Consider the following 20,074-nt stretch of genomic DNA (forward strand, 5'->3'; position numbering starts at 1 on the left):
AGAAAAAAAAAAAAAAAGCTAAAGCCTGAAGTCCTTGGTAATGCATAAGGATTTCTGCACCCTCCCCTCTGTCCTCTGGGGAAGCTGCTTACTTGCAATGATCAGTTTTTACTACATGAAACTGTCCAGAGTTGCATCTGCCCCAGATAAAAGACTGACTGGAACCAGAAAATCACGTAACCATGTGGCTTAATTAGACACGGTGATCAAAGAGCCACATGGCTCATTGGTTCTGCTTTTTCACAGCCTACCGTTCAACGCCAGCAATGTGTGCTCTGCGCATTCCATTCCTCCTTAAGATTTGTAAAATGTGCGTAAGGAGAGGGTTGATTCTCTGCTACGTGTATGAGAATCTCAGTTAGGGCAGGCTAACTTGTGTAACAGACAGCCCTCAACTCTCACCGGCTTTGCATAACCAAGTTCAATGTCTCGCTTCCGTCACACCTAAGGCAGTTCAGCTGAAATGCTCTGCTCCACGCAGTCATTCAGGGAAGCGGACCCTTTCTTGTGTTCTCACCATTCCGCAGCAGCTTGGGGTCCTCTACCAGAGAGTCTGTACCTAGCTAACGGGCAGAGGAAGAGAAAGGGTGTGGATCGGTTACTGTTGCTCATAACTCAGTCACAGGGTTCCATCTAACTACAGGGAATGCTGGGAAATCGAGTCTACCTGTGTGTATGGGAAGAAAAGAAAACGGGGTTGGGTGAACACCTCGCGTTGTCTCTGCCACAAGCACACTTCACCGTGAGCTAAAGTACACGAGGGGTCACTCCACGAACAATTAAACCATGAGCTAAGTCTTAAATACCTGACTGTCTTTTTCCGTGGGTGAGTTAATCCCACATAAAATCTAGTGAAAGCATTCTCTTTTCCAGGGACAATCAGAAACAGTTACTGATTGAGGAAAATAACTTCTCTATCTAACGCCCATGATGTAACTCTGAAAGTATATAAAATTAGTAGAAGAAACTCATACTTGGCCATATTCTCAAGAGCATACCTGATACTGTGTCTAATCACGTACTCAAGGGATATTTGTTAAATGTGTCAGGCCAAATTTAAGTCTGCGTGTTACACGTCTATATTCCAAAGTGAACACGGGAAAAGCCATAATTTTTCTTGCCCATTGGAAAAAAAAAAAACCCAGCACAAATAAACACGCTTAAATATGTATGGTTCTCTGAAGGTATTTATTTGTGCTTAGAGAAATAAAAGTTTGCAGAGGGCCTTGCAATTTTCTGATAAAAGTTGCTCTCTAAGCACAACGCATTATTTGATTTGTCTGAACAAAATCATGGAGCAAGGTGAAAGAAAGACTGGAGACGTTGGGAAGAAGCCAAGAATTAATGATGTGGATTTGGCGGCACTGTGCTAACTTCAAAAGTAATAATGATTAAATATACGGAGTCCTTATATATCATCGATTCCTAAACAAAGCCAAGAAAACAGATAGTTCCAAGGGCAAGAAATGTGTCAGCACCACACTGTCACAGATCACAAATCCAGACCACCCTCGGGATGGTTATTTGGATACGTAATGAAATAATTGACAAAAGCCATTCTGAGGGCCGGGACTCAAATGTGTCAGCAGATCTGGACGTCTACAGTTCATGCAGCTTTAGTAGCGCTGAGGACTGCACACATTTTTCACATTAGGGAACAGATGGAAGCTGTAATTCCCGCCATAGCTGAAGGATGCCTTGCACCCAACAGCAGCAGATAATAAGCTCATTTGGGGAGAAAGTTGCCATTTCCATCCCGGAGCTCAGTGAACTGCTTCTGAACCAGTCGTCCAACTGCGGACAGCACGCTTCCCGGAGCGGGGGATGGGGGGGGCGCGCACCTGTTTCAAAACCCTTAGGGGCTAGAGGCATTTCGGTTTCCCCTGAGGCCTCAAATCTCACATCAGAGCCAGCCACGCGACCGGGCCTCGCCCTCACAGAATTCTGGGGACAGCAATTTCTAAGCTCAGTTTCCTATTAGAAATAAGTAATGCTGAATGCTTTCACAGCTTTGCATGAGACACGGGCGGCTAGATACCGGGTTAAGTGACACACCTCATTTTCATTTGTTCCAGAACATTCTTGCCCTAAACTTCTCAAGCTTTAAATTGGTCTCTGGGGTGCCATCCAATGGGAAACTTGCAGGAAGGGGAAAAATACATTCAACTATTTTGGATGTGGGAAATATGCTCTTTGGCTGAGAAAGACGTTTTCCACATATTTGATCACTCAAAAGCCGTTAAGCACTGAAACTTCAAATATGTTTGAATCTGATAAAAGCATCTAAAAGCGTGTCACCCCAGCGCTGCAGACAATAAAACATTCAATTGATACAGGTGCTGTCAGACGCTGGTGTAGACCTTGACTACAGAAGGAAGCACGGATCAGTGTGGCCGTGTGGGGAGCAGCTGCTGTGTAGATGCACCCCCCAATCCACAGTCCAACCTGGCCAACAAGCCTGGGAATTACACGGGTCATTTCATCCCTGGATTTTCACATGCTTCCTCAACAGAAGCCTATTATTACCTTTTGTGGCAGCCCAGGAGGCCAGCAGCAGGCCCCGATTTCACAAAGAACTTGCTGGCAAGGCTGGCTAGCTGGACTTGTCTACTCTCCCGACCTGGGGCGCCTGGGTGGCTTGGTCGGTTGAGTGTCTGACTTCGGCTCAGGTCATGATCTCACAGTCCGTGAGTTCGAGCCCCGCGTCAGGCTCTGTGCTGACAGCTCAGAGCCTGGAGCCTGCTTCCGATTCTGTGTCTCCCTCTCTCTGTGACCCTCCCCCGTTCATGCTCTGTCTCTCTCTGTCTCAAAAATAAATAAAAACGTTTAAATACTCTCCCGACCACACCTTCCCCCTTAAAAAAATGTTTTTAATGTTTATTTATTTTTGAGAGAGAGAGAGTACAAGCAGGGGAGGGGCAGAGAGAGAGGGAGACACAGAAACCGAAGCAGGCTCCAGGCTCTGAGCTGTCAGCACAGAGCCCGGCGTGGGGCTCGAACTCACGAGAGCCGTGAGATCATGACCTGAGCCGAAGTCAGACGCTTAACTGACTGAGCCGCCCAGGCGCCCCACATCCTCCCCCTTTTTAAAAACTGACGTGTAGGAGCAGGTGAGTAAGCTAAGTGATCTTGAGAAATCTTTGTTACCCTAGGGCTACGAGTCCTGAAGAGGTAGCCACTGGCCACATATGACTACTGAGCATTTAAAAGAGACTAGTGTGATCAAGGAATGGAACTTTAAACTTTTACTTACTTTTAATTAGTTTGAAGTTAAATTGAAAAGCTGTTTGTTAAATCCAGTTGTTGGAAAAAATTTTAACACCTCTGGAGGAATGCAGATGTGTGAATCCACTTTTTCAACAATAAATTTTATAAGCTCTGAACCCAGCCCAAGTATTTCTGATGAAAATTTAACATTTAATTTACCACCAAAACCAAGAATATGAAAATTATTAATTTGTATTGGCCATATCCTGACATGGTGAGAGTTTAGATATGCTGGGCTAAATAAAATATATTATTAAAATTAATATCACTTCCTTTGCTCTTTAAATTTGAGCACTAGAAAATTTTAAATTGTACGTGTGGCTCGAATTGTTTTCCCATGGGACAGTGCTACTTAAGAGTGAAAAGTCTCGGGGCGCCTGGGTGGCTGAGTCGGTTAAGCGTCTGACTCTGGCTCAGGTCATGATCTCGCGGTTCGCGAGTTCAAGCCCCGCACCGGGCTCTGTGCTGACAGCTCGGAGCCTGGAGCCTGCTTCCGATTCTGTGTCTCCCTCTCTCTCTGCCCCTCCTCCACTCATGCTCTCTCTCGCTCTCTCTCTCTCTCTCTCTCTCAAAAATAAACAAGAATTAAAAATAAAAGAGTGAAAAGTCTCACACACCCAGGCGTCATCTACCTGCCTGCCACGTTCCCACCACAGATGCCCATATATACAAACCCCCATGTATAAAGTAACAAATGGCAACTGAGCATCTAGCACCAAGATCTGTGAAGAAATGGCATCACCCAGCCACAGAGGATTGTGACAGAAGCTATAGTGTCCCTGACTTGACTTGTCCTTTGAAGGACTCGGGACAAATGAATTCTTCTATTGTCATGACAGCAGTGGATGCTGACCTCCCGTCACCTCCAACACCGGGGTACCATTTGCCCACTCAGTTCATTTACTGAGCTCTTCTTTGGGCCAGGCCCCCTGCTAGGTGCGATAGCCGGGCCCGGAGACCGTTCCTGGGCTCAAGGGGCTTCCAGTCCAGCTGCATCCATGCACATAATTGACTACCTAGATTGTTTCCTCGTTAGCTAATTGTTTCAGGCTGAAATACACACTGAAACTGAGCTCGCGACAAAGGGCTCCAGAAGCAGAGGGCAAAGAGTGATGAGCTCGATCTCTGGAGATCAGGGTGGGCTTTCCATGCGGTAGCATGTAAGACGTACATGATAGACAAGGACGATTTATCAGTGGGGAAGGGAGAGGAGGCACTGCCCATGATGGAAGTAGCCGGAGCCAAGGGAAATGTGGGCAAGCGCATGGTGTGCTCTGGGAACGGTGAGGGGGTAAAGGGAGAGGAGTCCTGACAGATGAGGCCAGAAAGGTGAGGCTGGTCTCTCCAAAGAGACCACACGATGAACTGGGAATACCAAATGAATCCCCTGGGACCAGCCTGGTTTTTGGTGACCAGCTCACGGAGACTCTGGCACTTGTCCAAGCCAGAAATGGCAAGAGCTCGCCCTGGGATGGGGCGAGGGGCGGGCGGCGCGGAAGTTTCAGAGAGGGCGCAGGTGCAAAGGGCCCAGAGGAGGAACATCAGGCTGCCAGGGCTGAGAAGGGAAGAGAAGACGGAAGTAATGGTGGTGTCTTCGGGCAAGATTAGGGAACACGGGAGGAAGAACAGATTGGACGTGTTACGGGGTGTAAAAACTCAGCACTGCAAACTCTTTGGAAGAAAGCCTGGATGAACACAGACACTGATAACAGCGCTCCAGACCCCGGGACCCACTCTACAGCCTAGCGCTGTACTTGGCTGCTACAGAAAACCGTTATCACACAATGGGGAGGGGAAATTGCCAAGGGGGGAAATTTTTCATTTTGGGATTTCCTGAGTTAATTTTCCGACATGAGGGAGCATGAGCGTAGATGGTTGACACACTTCATGTGAAACTTTGGAAATGAAACAAACACATAGCGAGTGTGGGTGCTCCAGTCCTGACAACACACCTATAATCAGTTGAAAGTCAAAGCTGTGCCCTTGGAAAATGTAACCCGCTGTGATGAAAGGATTATGTCATTTTTGCAGGGTCCAAATTAGCAGACGGTTTGCTCGTACAAGTGGAGCAGACACCAGCACCCCCCCCCCAGCAGCCCACCCCCACAGCAACGGGAGCTCGGGTTTCAAAAGCGCGCTTTTTTGCCGGGCCCTCGGGCTGAGGTTCTGTGGTTTCAGATTGGTTTTGGCTTCAAGCAAAGGCAAGTCCTTGCTTTTTGCTCTCTGAACTAATTCCAGCATGTACGGCTGGAGCCTCGTGGCCCCTTTTCTGCTGACCATGTGGGAAGCTTCAAAGTCTCTCAGATGTGATTATTTGTTCTGTCAACAGCTCCAAGCCTCTGAAAAGTGAGGGCCATTGCTTCTAGCTATCACTTATCCTCTCTCCCCTTATCACTTCTCAACAACGCGGACCTTCTTCTGGAGACCGCGCGGCGTTCTAACACTACCTCCCCGCCCCAATCGATACTAAGTGATACCAGGTGTCTCTTGATCTCACAAGAACAAACCAAACACTATGTTCCTGTTCCCACCCCCCAAAGAAAGCGCACACTGAGCGAAGTAGGCTCACAAGCAGATTAACCACAAACCCACTAATTAATTCCACCTCACAGGAGCTGATGCATCTGACGCTTCCTTGTACTTTACCCGTTAGTTTCAGTTGTCTTCGCTAGACTCCATCGGTCAGAAATTTCCAGTCGACCATTATCCAAAGTGCAAATCCCTTAGAGTCTCACTGCGTGCACTCTTCAGTATTTATCCCGCTGCCACAGTGGATTGAAACTATGTCTTTAACAGTCCGTCTTGAGAGGAACCAAATGAAGCGAAGGTACTGCGGAGGGGAAGGGCCATTCTCTTACGGGAAATTAGGCCACCGGAAGTGGAAGTGTGCTCGAAAGGTGGAAGCAGATGGAAGTCAGACACCAAGGACTGTTTCTCCCCTGCGGGTGCCGTTTCAGAAACTGTTTCTCAGGTCAAGAAAGGGGGCTGAAAAATGCTGCTTTCATCACAGGTAAAGTTGGAAGCAAAGAGCTCTCGTTCAAAACGTTGTGACAATCAGAACAAGTGGAGGGTCTAAAGGAAATGGAGCCAGGCCCCCAAATATACTGAATCTGGGGGAGTTCAGTAAAAAGGCCCTTCAGATCGTGACCCCTGCACCCGGAAGGTCTGCAACACCGCGGCGCAGGCAGACACCGAGGGCCCGCCGCTCGCCGCCCTTTAGTGCCCGTGCTGTTGGTTCCGCAGCACTACCGTGAGGTGTGCGGGGACAGCCACGCCCACTGTGGTTACTTCTGAACTAGAATCAGTCACTGCCTTTCTACAGCACACGGATTATACACAGCCAGACAAGGGGACGCAATCCAGTTTGGGAGAGAAGGCAGGCGCTGGGGAAGAAAATGACTTGCAAGGCTGTGTTTGAGGGCAGCCAAGGGAGCGGGACAGGCAGTTAGGGCTACAATTTACGGAGAGACCACTTCCAGCTGTGGAAGCCAGGGCTAGCCTAGAGAAACAGAATGTCCATGGGCAGAGAGAAGAGGAAGGCTCACGGAGCATGGGAAACCAAGGCCCAGAAATGGGGATGACCCAAGGCATTTCCAGGGTGCAGTGGAGAACAGCGTGAAATCTGGGCACAAAGTAATACAGCTGTTTTCCCACCGGCAAAACGGGGATAGTGACGGCCTTCGTTGTTGGAGTGCTGGGAGGATTAAATGTGACAACGTGTAACAAGTGCTTTGCGAGGGTCTGGCACAGGAAAAAAAAAAAAAAAGCCCATTTGGGGTCAGTGGGACAGTGGAGCCCAGAAGGCTGGGAGAGCTGCCTCTAAGGAAGACCTGTTAAAGACTCGGCTGGATGAGGAAGAAAAGGACAGGGACCACCAAAGGTGACTCTGGAATCTGGGGTCTGGAAAGTGGGGGCGCGGAGGGATGATTGGCAGAACCTGAGGGAGGGGGCAGGAGAGGACAGGTCTCAAGCACGCGGTGCTCAAAGTGCCAGAAAGCCATGTCTATTTCAACAACACGAACAACCCCATTTTCACTAAAAAGCACCTGCAATTCCTGGGGAAATATGCAAGGTAAACGTGGTGTCTGAATCCGTCAGATTCGATTTCCTGCTTGCTACGTGTTCCACGTAGGTGAGGCTGGGTAGTTTGGAAAAACCATGTTGTATGTTTGAAATCTTTCATAATAGAAGGCTGGTGGGCGGCAATCCTACAAGAAACTGTTGTTGAATCTGACCAAAACATGCACTTACGCTTCCTGGAATGTTAAATTCTAGTTTACATCAAACGCACAGAATCCAAACAGCAACTGAGATTTACCTCATTTGTTTCCCTGACGGTTCTCTATCTAACTGGCTGTGTCTATACTCGTCGAGAACACACAAATCTTCCAAGGGTCCTGGCTTGATGGCTGGGGAATCTGGATTTGAAAAGCCTGGCTTTCACTCCCAAGGAGACACACGCTCTACACATTCGGACAGAAACAAAGAGAAGCGCTCTCTGCTGGTAAAATAATAGTTCTGAACTTAACCTTACCTCCTAACAACTCACTTTCTTCTATCTGGGTATGGATAACTTGGCTCTTGTTAGTTTGCTGAAAATATTGAAAGTTTGAGAATTCTGCCCCACAGTCTTCCCTAAATTCCCAATGAATGGGAATGTAAATGGAACTAACATTGCTAGCCAACGTCATTACAAAAAAGCCAGTCAAGCTTCTATTAAGTTAAAAAAGAAACTTTAAAAAATGTTTCTTTCTGATAGTTCTTCCCCTCAACTCAAATTTTTTTTTTTAATGTTTATTTTTGAGAGAGAGAGAGAGAGAGAGAGAGAGACAGAGTGCAAGCAAGGGAGAGGCAGAGAGGGAGACACAGAATCTGAAGCAGGCTCTAGGCTCTTAGCTGTCAGCACAGAGTCCGATGCAGGGCTTGAACTCACAAACAGCAAGATCATGACCCGAGACGAAGTCGATCGAAGTCATATGCTTAACCGACTGAGCCACCCAGGTGCCCCTCAATATTTTTTTTTTTAAACCAGGGAATCAGACGATATATTTTAGCAATGGAAGGGCTAAAATCCATGAGCTATGAAAGAACACAGTTTGCCTACTGAGCCAAGTCCCCGGGAGCCTCACTGCAGGCGCAGCCTTGAGACTAAGCACAGGTGAGATGCCTCTAGAAGAAGGAAAAGGAAAATGGAGGGTGGGAAGGAATCCAACAAATTTGTGCGGATTTCCCCCTCCCCTCTATTGTGTTCACCGGCTTCCCCCATATAAATGGAAGTCTGGAATTAGTTCTTAAATCTGACAATGTGCCTAATGACAGGATATGGTTTGAGATCAAATAACCAACCAAAACAAGGGGTCTGTTTCACCTCAGCCACTCAGCATTTTGCTTTTATCTCCCCTATTTGTTTCACGATAACTTTCAAAGGAGTTGACTGATTCTGATCAAATGTGGGGCATGGCTAAAGGGTTTCAAGATACATCTTAAGCTCAATTTGTGGTTCCGCCAGCCATCCTGAAACAAAACAGTAGCCAGTAAAAGTTTCTAAATGGGCAAATCTGCTGTAATCTTTAGCAGACTTCATCCAAGTTCATACATGAGCAGTGGTTACAGATCTATGTGATTCTGCGGAGTGGGGTTTACAGATCACAAACCCACAAAGGTATCTAAATTCACTGCATACAATGACTTCTCACAGCCTTCCACAGGCAAGTGTTATCTCTGCCTAGGCAAGGGGGGATAAAAGCCTTAATAAAGGGGGACAAAGTTACATTACTTTGGCTACATCCTGTGAATGATTCATGAAACAAATGGTTCAAGAGATGTAGAATCCAACCCAATAGAAACAAGTAAAGCTCCAGTAGCTAAATCTCTGTCGTCGAAATAGGACCTTCAAGAAGCAGTGCGGCCACGAATTGATAAATCTGGATGTTAGAGGGTAAATTGTTCACCCTGATATTGGAATGAAGCCTTTATCATTATCATGGTGGCACCAAAGGATGGCTTGGAGGGGTATTAATCCCTCCAGATGTCCATCAGACTCCCACCAAAAACCACCCAAAATGAACAAATAAGAATTCTGCCTCCTTAAACTCATTTAAGTATCCTTTTCAATGAGAACAAAGTGGGTAGCTACACATGTTCATCAATCATGCTTGTTTTGTTTCATTGTGTGTTAATTAGTCCTGGGCAGCCGATGACATCACTCATGCTGCAAGTATTGTGTTTTGGTAATATTCTTGTAATGATTTGTTTTATTTTATACTTGTTCTTTTTTCCTTGCCCCACTTTTATAGAACTGTTTTGTACAATTCAGCTAAAAGCAACGTGCTTCCTGTGCAATCCAGCTTCCACAGGAGCCCCCTTGCAGCCAGGCGGTTGCTTAGGTAAGAAACTCTGCAGTCAGCATGGGTGTTGGATTACCTGATGGTGTAACAAATAAGGAAAGTCAATTGAATGGAACTGATCATTAACAACTCAGAAAGAACCGAAAGAAAGAAGCCTCATATGCCCACCTGTAGGGCTGGAATAATATGCTCATGGATTTCCAACTATCTTCTGGGACAAGCACCTCCAAAATCTCCTGCCCAGAGTGATACATCCCATTTCCACCCAAGGCTACTGCCTCTTAGTTAAGAAGGTCCGCTGAGCTAGAACCCTCAGAATCAAGCTCGTCTCCTCCCTGTCTTCCAAACCTGGTAACTAACTAGTAATGGACCCTACCTCATGGTGCCTCTCATCTCCAACCATTCCTTTCGTTCCATTGCCTCAGCTACTGCCATAGGCCAATGGTCCTCTTAACTCTCATGATAACTGTTCCCACCTTGCTGGTTTCCCTGCCTCTGGTCCATTTCTCCCCTCCGGTCACTCCGCCACGTGGCTATAAATGTCATCTTCCTCCAGATCAAACCCCGCTATCAGTTACATGCTAAAATCAACTTGATTGGCTCCCTGTTGCTTATAGAATTAAGTCTACTTCTGGCATGGCATTCAAGGCACTTGAGAATGACACCCACAGAGATCCCCCCACTTCATCTCCTGTCAGACTCATTTCGACCATCACTACCCAAAGTCTGTGCTCCAAACACATGACACTTGTCATTCCTCTCTGTGGCATGGCACACCTTGTGGCTTTACTGCACCCTCTGCCTAGAATGCCCCGTGTCTTAGTGAACTTCTACTCATCTTTCAAGACCCAGATCAGATATCATTTTCTTCTTCAAATTTCCCTTGTATCCCCATGTCAAAGAATGACATCCTCCTCTGGCCTCCCACGTAAGGTATTTGTCTGCGTATCTGTCTCCCTCACCGTCTGACTCAACTTGGTGTTAAATCAATAAAGGGATGGCTAAGTGCTTTCTCATGGAAATAATTTCATTTCCTGCAGGCCCGCCACAGCCACAATATTCAGGGGTGATATTCAAAATATTTAACAGCTGTATACCATGGGCACTGACCAGTCAAACGGATTCCTGGCTGGGCCAGCGCATCCCAACTCATCAACCTTGCCCGCGCAAAAGCCAGGACTTCTAGACAAGAGTGTTCCATATGTGATCCAGTCTTTAAAAACTGCTCAAGTTTCAAGTTCATTAGGTCAGCTAGGGCCTGAGGCTTTGGGTATTGTTTGTTAAATCCTTCAGGATCCAAGACATTACCCTGAGGATAGACAGCAGACTGAAAAAAAAAAAAAAGTTACTATCATAATTATTTTTACAAAGACGGGAGCCAAGAAGGTGAACAGTAGCTAATTGTGAGATTGCTTTGTACCCATGAGGGCTTCAATGCGTGCGTGCGCGCGCGCGCACGCACACACACACACACACACACACACACACAAACTTATATCCCAAAAAAGTCTCTTCATTGTCTCTGTAGTCACAGTACAGCCATACAAAGCGGGCTTTCATTTATGTCTCCCTCTCTCTGCAAAGCCAGGCCAGAGAGTAAAAGATATCTTAATGTTCTCTTTCAAGGCTGCTGAGATTTAGAAACAAAGATTGGTACGATGCTACAATATCGACCTTTCTTTTACTCCCCTCCTGCCCTTTCTCTTACCTCCTACTTGCATGTAAAAAAAAAAAAAAAAAAGATATTTAAGCAGCTCCTGTTTTACTTAGCTACCTGGAAATGTGTTCAAAGTAAGTAGTAGTGGGAAGAAATTCAACTCTGAAGAGATAGACTGAATTTGGGGTTTTGTGGCCCATGTTCATGGATTTAGGTTTTAATCCAACCGGGCACATTTGAAAGCTGCAGCACTGGCCACCTATTCAAACTTTTCCTAGTGAAATTTAGGAACTTAGAATAATCTGGACCACACTGGGGAAGAGGGTGCTTGATGTCATGTATAGGGTAGGAAAGTTCTAGGGCTATATAATCTGCTACAGAAGCCACCGTCACATGTGGCTGCTTATATTGAAATTTTAGTTCATTGGGGCGCCTGGGTGGCTCAGTCAGTTAAGCGGCCGACTTCGGCTCAGGTCGCGATCTCACGGTCTGTGAGTTCAAGCCCCGCGTCGGGCTCTGTGCTGATGGCTCAGAGCCTGGAGCCTGCTTCCGATTCTGTGTCTCCCTCTCTCTCTGACCCTCCCCCATTCATGCTCTGTTCCAAAAATAAATAAACGTTAAAAAAAATTTTTTTTAAATAAAAAAAATTAAAAAAAAAAGAAATTTTAGTTCATTAAAATTAAGTACAATTTAAAAGTCAGTTCCTTACACCAGCAACATTTCAAGTGCTCCATAGCCACATATAGCTAGGGGCTACCCTATTGAACAGCACAGTTATAGAACACTTCCGTCATCACAGACAGTTCTATTGGGCAGTATTATCAGTGATTTGACTTTGTTTGGCCCAGGGGGTGGGAGTGGGGGAGAGTCATGCTGAGAAACAGAAAACTCCTTATCAGGGAGGAGTAACCGAAAATTCTGGAACATGTCTCCTTCCTCCTCTTTCTCTGCTTTTCTATTTATTTCCCTATCCCTGATTCTCCCCTTCCTTGCTTTGTGGATCAGGACACACACCAGAATGGAAACTCCTCACAGGCAGGCAGTTGGGGCCCTGTGGTTCAATGTCGTATCCTTCACAGCCACTGGAGTGCTTAAGAGCCGGTGCTTAGTGAGTGCTTGGTGGATGAATGGTCCCAACGGGGTGTGTGTCTCCATTTTCTGCTACAAGGCGGAACGCTAAAACATCCTCCACTTCTTGCTCGGTTGGTGGGAAGCTGTTCTCTGGATCCACCACGCACATCCAGGACACTCGAACGGCGTCAGCCCTCCACTCCCCGAGGCCGGGCAAAATCCCGTCTTCACGAGGAGACTCAGAGAGGCGGTCTGCCATAGGGGTTGAAAACTCAGCTCTCGGGGCGTGAACACTGGCTCTGTCCCTTATGAACTGTGTGGCCCTGGGGAAGTCATTCAACCTGCTCTGTGCCTCAGTTGCCTCACCTTGAAGATGAAGATAATAAATAATAGTCCCTACCTCATAGGGCTGTTTACCTGTCAGTACACACAAAGCACTCGGAGCAGCTCCGGGCTCATGAGAAGCACTCAATAAATAGCTGTCGAACTCTTCCTGCCAAGTCCATCCTGCTCAAGGAGGAGTCTCACCACGAACCGTGGCCAGCGAGCCCACTAACAGCAGCAGAACGGACTACACCCAATGAAATGAAACGCGGAAAATCTGCTCCAGCCGTCTGAAGCATGGATGTCAGGACGCTTCCGGGAATGCGAGGAATTTGAGGGATTTAAAAGCAGAATGACCAACCCCACCAATGGGAAACATACAACTTTTGGAAAACTTGAGAGTGGAAATCCTTTTCGGCCCCTCCAGCTGGTCACTTCTGTTCGAGAAAGAGAAATCAACAGGATTGTTTTTAATGGAAGCGGACCTTGACTAGCTTCCAATGACGGAGAGAGGACTCTCCATGAACTGGGATTTGAAAGGCCAGACCAGCATGGGTCCTGCAACTGGCCGGTTAGACAACATGTCACGTCAGCTCCGCAAAGCGTGGAACCACCACTGGCCGGAAGGGCAGCTTGGGGCATCCCTCCTCCGCTGGGGGTCCTTACAGGAGCCCACTCGCTGTCTAGGGGCCCCCTAAGTGGCAGCCTAGGTGCAAACAGACAAGATGCACATCAGAGAGTACAGGACCCGTCCTGGCTGAGAAGCCTCCTGCCCCACAGGAGCTAACATCTCTTGTGACCAACTGCCGTCTCCAGGGGCCCCATAACGGACGTGCCAGTACCCAGAGTCCCACACTCAGGGAACCCCAAGGCTGTGGCTTCCTGCCAGGTGTTTAGACTCATTTACAATGCTGCTGCACCAGAAGCAATTTAACAGTTGGGTCATTTTTACTATAAGCAATATTGCCTGGTAACACAGCTGACATTCCACCTCCACCAGGTTTCCAGGGCAACAGAGCTGGAAAGTTAACACAAGGACAGATTTCCACAGAGAAGGGGAAGGGGTGATGTTAACCCTTTACCCACACGCTAGCAGTGACCAACTCTTCCGTGGAAGCACGCCTGCCCGGCCCTGCGAGTTGAACGCAGGGACGGGATGGAATGCCGAGAGGCTAGACGCCAACCCGGGCCTGAAGGCACAAAGCGGCCATTGCAAACCCTAACGGGAATGGGGCCTCCTTGGCAATGAATGATCAGGACCGGGGTAGGGCTAAGTGTGCGAGGGAAAGGCCGAGAGGTCTTTGGGACTCTTCATGCTACAGGTGTCGGGATGGCTGACCCATGGTGACGAAGCGTCATGAGTCACGCTCCTGGGAAAACGTCACGGACCCCAAAGAAAGAGAAGGAAATCTAAGTTAACCGGGCTATTCGCTGATCTGCAGTTCAGGGTCTTCAGACAGGCTCTTTACCTACTTTGCGGACTGGGCATTTGCTTGGAAGATACACTTCCCTAACCTCTGACACGGCGCCCTCATTTTGTTCTGTTCCAATAGGATACTCATAACGGACTGTGCACGCATGCACAGTTCCCAGTAAGCAAGCTGTTTTCTCTCTCACTCAAGAAAGCCTATCAAAATGGGATGAGAGCAAGGTTAGCTGTAGCCTTAAATCCACCCTAATTTATATTTAAAAGTCAAGCGTTCCCAAATGACCATCACTAATAACAAAGTACGTGAGGCTTACAACTTGAGCTCACAACTGACACGCTGATGTGTCACGATGTGCATCTAAGAACCAGTGGCAGTTGTATCAGCATAGGTGCAGAGAGAACAGCCCCTGTACTGGCCTCAAAGCCCGCCTCAAAATGTAACCAGACATGCTTTCGTCATTCTCAACGCGAACGGGGAGGCACCAGGCATCTCCCGCCCCAACCAAAATCACTCTTGAGGATTTCACTGGGGGGAGGCTACAGCTCTGGGATGCCCAGGGTGAGCCAGTTCTGATAGTTCTTCACATGATTTGGTCGTTTATCTAGTATAAGGGGTCCCAAACCTTCAGGATGCATTTTAAATCCTCATACGGCCCTAAGTCAAAGGGTAATCAGGATCAGCCGGTGCTTGGCTTAACTCAACTTTGGAGAAAGCATTCATGAATCCATTTGCTCAACAATCAAGTATCAAACACTTCTGCTAGATGCTGATGAGAGCGACCTCAAGGAGTCCTCCCGGAGTCCTGGCCTCAAGGAGTTCAAGACCTTGCTCGCTGATTCGTATACCTGATCACCCTCTCTCCCCAACTCCTTCCCCCTTTCCTCCCACTGAGAAGCCCCAGAAATTCTTTATTGCTGGAGGCACAGCCTGCCTGTGCTATAAAGGATCACCCTTACAGAAAATTGGCTTTCTAAAATAGCATGTCCTGAAATATGTTTCATGGAATCCAAGACCCACATGTGTTAATAGAGCTCTATGGTCAAATGAATTTGGGAACTACCTCATGCAGAGAATCACAATGTATTTCAGGATATTAAAGGCTCTGATAGGTTCTGCAGTAAAGAAATGTGTGTGTGTGTGTGTGTGTGTACCTCATCCAGTTTTCTCAAACCTTTTTGACCACAGAAATGTATGTGTGTGACCTACTATTTCCCAAGGAACCTACATAGCTTGGGAAATGTTTTACTAAAGTGGTGGCACAGCACCCTTAACTTGTCTCCCATTTGATATAAGGATCTCATATTTGTACCCTATTTCTACCTTGATCAATAGCTTTTAACTCTATTGCTAAAAAATCATATTAACAATTCTTCATTATCAGGACACAAATATTGCCTAAGTGACGTTCTTAAGGTCCCAGAGTAGAATGATGTGGGATGGTGACAATAGGTCCTTGAAGAGGCAAATTCATGGCCTTTAAGGAGTCTACAGTCTTCAATGAGAGGTCACTGAAACCAGGCTGATTTCTTTTCCTCTTGGGCCATGAGTCCCACCCATGGGCTTGGGCAAAGAAAGTTCTAGTAGCTCATTAAACTCTGTGCCCCTCTCTGACTGCCACTCTAGCTTTGGGTGTCAATCAGAGTGAAGACTGAAGAGGCTTAATGACTTGGCCATTGGAGCAGTACCATTAGGGTGGTGGTTGAGCCATGGTGTGAAGTCACAGAAACATCTTTTAGTACTTATAACTGTATTTTATTATGCTCTTTGTTTGAACCATTAATAATGGCAATGCGAATGACTGAATAAATGTCTAACTATATACTTGGTTTGGCAGGCATTCGTGAGAAGCTGTGGACTCTGGAAAGAGAAAAAAAGAATGCAAATTCCTTTTGTTCTATTTTCTGAGCTCTGAAATATCTTCGAGAGAAGTCTGAAATGGTTACAAGTATCAATTCAATGTCCCCGAGTGAAGCCAGCATGTTTTGTCTGAGATTGTTCTGGCACTTGGCCGACATATTTCTTGAATCCTGCTCCTCGGAAAGAAGGAAAGTAGTTTATCTTGATTTAAACCCCCAAGCCTGAAATCACTGTTGCTAAATTCCTCAGAAAAGACGTGCAAGTGTGTGTTCAGTGCATGTATGGAAGAATGGAAATGAGTCTAATCAGTTTATCATGTTAACAGTAACTAGATTGTTGCCAAATAGCCTTGTGTTCTAAGGGACCCCCCACACGGAAGAAACCCCACTTAAAGAAGTGTAAAGGATTTTCTTCTACCTTTGAACTTTTTTCTTTCCTTAAACGCTGTTCTCAGAGAGAGAAAGGTAAAAGTTGACTTGCTCAGGCAAGCGGCAGGGAGGCGCAGCAGCCACGCGGGGCCACTCCACGTGCTTTCCACGCAAGGCCACAGCCACCTCACCAGGAGATCTCCTCCCCGGTCTGCCGCAAATATGCTGCCTTGCTCTACCGGCGTCTTGCTGGCACCTTCCAGAGCCTACTTTCTTAGACTTGCGTCGGGCCATCTTCAGGTGAGCATCTGAGGGCATCTTCCTCAGAAGCCTATTTAACTCACTTACTGATGAATGACAGCAGGCATCTTTAGTTACTACCAAAGACCAGGGGCCCAGGTGGAAGGAAGCTGTGACTCTCCAGCCCTTCTCTGTGTTACCATTTCCAAGCATTCAGAATGCTTTCCTTGGGAAGATTTCACATGATTTCTCATATTATCCATTAGTGCACCAAGGAACCCCTTGAGAATCACACAGGTTGGATTGTGTGTGTGTGTGTGTGTGTGTGTGTATGTGTGTGTGTCAGAGGGGGAGAGAGGAGGAAAGAGGAGGGGAGGTGTGGGGATAGACAGGGAGTAGGGGAGGGAGGGAGGCAGGGGGAGGGGAGAGGGAGAGAGGGAGAGGGAGAGGGAGAGGGAGAGGGAGAGGGAGAGGGAGAGGGAGAGAGAGAGAGAATATCCCAGCTTGCATTGTTTAGAAAAAGGAATCGTGTTTGCTGTCCTAGCCAATAGCCTTAAGCTTCCCAGGAGGACTATGGTGTTGGTCCTGTTTCCTTCCTGGCATTCGGGGACAGCTCACATTTGCAGGTCAAGTCTACTTTATAAGAGAACTGATGGAAAGCAACTCTCAAGGTTAAAAAACAGCAGTTGGAAACTTGATTTGGGTTGTTTTTAATAAGCTTTGTGACTTTAGACAGTGACTTAACGCCTCTGAGTTTAAGTTTCCTTTTACGTAAAAGAAGCTGATCTCTCTCACGGTGCTAAAAAGAGCTTACGGCTTGTCGCTCTTTTCCCAGAATATGAGGGTAAGGTCAGCTGAAGTACCAGTTAACAGCAAACCCTTAAAAAACAAGCAGTTGTGTTCCTCCCTGGCTGAAATATTTCTATCAGTTATCCATTTGGGCCACTTAGGAATCTCCGTAAGACTGCGGGTGTCCAGGAAAATCTGAACGAGCTTTCCGAGCAAGATTTTCTGAGACGCCACAGAAACGTCTTCTGGAGCTCTAGACCACGTTGTCCTTCCTCATCCAACAATTGTGTAATGTTTAGGACAACTGCTCCTTTCCATCATCAAACCCATTTATCTTGATTTCAGACATGCACGCTGCCTGTGGCAAACAATTCTGCTGTGCCCGGGGCCCTTCAGTACTTGTGTTCAGGGTTTACTCTTTACGTTGGGAGGGGACCGGTGTTCATTTTCTGGCCTGTAATGGGCAAGCCTGTGCCGAGCCACCCCCTCCCCCATGACAGACCATGTCCACTGGACAACTTCCCGCTTCTTTATGATTTTTCCAACATAATCGCCTCACCGTGCTATTCAGCCATCAGATCTGCTGAGGCTACAAGTTGGGATTTTCCAAGCAGCTTTAAGAAATTAATTCCATTAATTAAAATGAAATAAATGAAAAAATTAATTCCATTCCTCTGCGACCCCCCCCATCCCCTCCAATGCCACCAGTGTCATGGTTTCACCACCTCTTAATTAGTTACAACACGAGCAGCCGCGATGGTTTCCCAGGTGTTTCCACCAGAATCTATCACTGACCTACTTTCTCTCTAGTTGCTTTATACTTCCCCGTACCCCAAAACCGGTCTGACAAATGGCTTGTTTTAGAGTCCCTTTATATTTGTTCCTGGAGGTTTGATCTTGGCATTTATTATTACATGACTGGCACTTTTGCCTTGGGGCCCATCATGCCGGATAATATACCAGAGTGAAAAAGCTTGTAAGCTCCCACTCATGTTCTCCTTCTTTCTCTCTCCTGTCTCTTTTCCTCTTTTATGCCTCCCTCCTTTCCTCCCTCCCTCCTCCCCTCCCCATTCACTCAATGCACTCTAAATTCCAGCTGTCCATGAATAGAGTCTGACAATACCAGACAGCTGAGATTACTGGAAAATACTAAAAATAATTGCCTTTTGTTATTAAAGTCAGGACTAGGGCTGCTGTTCCCTCCCAGGAATTTGTAGTTTCCTGCAGGGATTCAGAGGTCTGTACCCCAGTGCTTTTTTTAGAACATGAAGGGCTATTTCAATAAACATGCCACTAAATTGACAACGTCGTCTTAAATTAATGTGTATTGTCTCTTTGTCCCATTTAGCTCTGACTGCTGCTTTTCTGGAATTTGCCATTGGAATATTTTACACACTGATCTCTTCCTGCTGTCCTCCACACCCTCTTTGACATTAAAGTTCCTTTTGAGATTCCAAGGGGACCAAGAGCCCTAAAACTCTCTGTCTCAGCTTCCTTACCCACGGGGGACCAGCCGCATCATTTATGTTTTCCAGTGCAATCTTTTTTAGTCAAGGTCTTGGGAAACCTAACTCAAGAGTCATCCTCCTTAGGGCTCTGGTATTAACAGGCTGCCTTTTGGCCCATGAGCTTTTTCTTTTTTAATGTTTATTTATTTCTGGGGGGGGGGGGAGGGGCAGAGAGAGAGGGAGACACAGAATTCAAAGCAGGCTCCAGGCTCTGAGCTGTCAGCACAGAGCCTGACGCGGGGCTCAAACTCACAAACGGCGAGATCATGACCTGAGACAAAGTAAACACTTAACTGACTGAGCCCCCCCAGGCACCCCAGCCCATGAGCTTTTATTGTACGAAAATAAGGAGAGTGTGAACTAAATGAGTATCAGTGCTAGATGCCCAGCCTGGAAAATGAATGCCTCCTGGATTTAAAATATTCTAGGCACTATTTACTGGGTCGCCTTTCTATGTCTAGAACAGGCTATTTAGGGTGCATTAGAACCATCTGAAGTCTCTTGCTCAAAAGGCACATTCTTGCCCTCCAGCCCCAGAGGTTTTGATTCTTCGTGTGGGATGTGGCCCAAAAACTGGCATTTTAACGGGAGCCCCGTGTGCTGCTTTGGGCCACATCTGGAGAACGCCTGATCGAGAATGACGATCACAAAGGTTTACACCAGGTCACAACGTCCCCACATCATCCAGTGGGTTTGACTTTATTAAGCAAAGGACTGCCCTGGAGTCATCACCCCAGCCCTGGTCCGTCTGAATAGACCGACTGTGAAGCTGTTCCCCAACGGTCTTCGATGCGACAAGGGGAGGAGACGCTGACGGTGTCATTCATTCCTCCAGCGTGCTTGCTGTTTAACGAGCAGTACACGAGTGGAAATCTATCAGTATTGCTTCGCTAATTCTAACAAGCTACCATTCGAACGTAAGGTGTTCATACTAGGGGAAAAGGGGTGCACGGTATGTGGGGGCTCTCTGTACCATCGTCTCAATTTCTCTTTAAGTCTAAAAACCCTTCTAAAAATAGGCTTTTTTTTAATTGTTTATTTATTTTTGAGAGAGAGAGGGAGACACAGAATCGGAAGCAGGCTCAGAGCTGTCAGCTGAGTAGGCTATTTAAAACAAACAAACAAACAAATAAACAAACAATGGTACATGCTACCCACCAGAATGCCTTAAAGTAAAAAGAAAGTTCCAAGTGTTGGCAAGACTGAGCAGCACCAA

General features: G+C 46.8%; 1 protein-coding gene across 2 annotated transcripts in view; it reads right to left on the minus strand.

The window, feature by feature from the left end:
* Window positions 1–20,074, minus strand: part of NHS (NHS actin remodeling regulator) — a 341,053-nt gene that overhangs the window by 118,545 nt on the left and 202,434 nt on the right. The window lies entirely within an intron of this gene.

The sequence above is a fragment of the Panthera pardus genome, unplaced genomic scaffold, assembly GCF_024362965.1.
Source record: "Panthera pardus isolate Hobbes unplaced genomic scaffold, ASM2436296v1 HiC_scaffold_27, whole genome shotgun sequence".
Taxonomy (NCBI): Eukaryota; Metazoa; Chordata; class Mammalia; order Carnivora; family Felidae; genus Panthera; species Panthera pardus.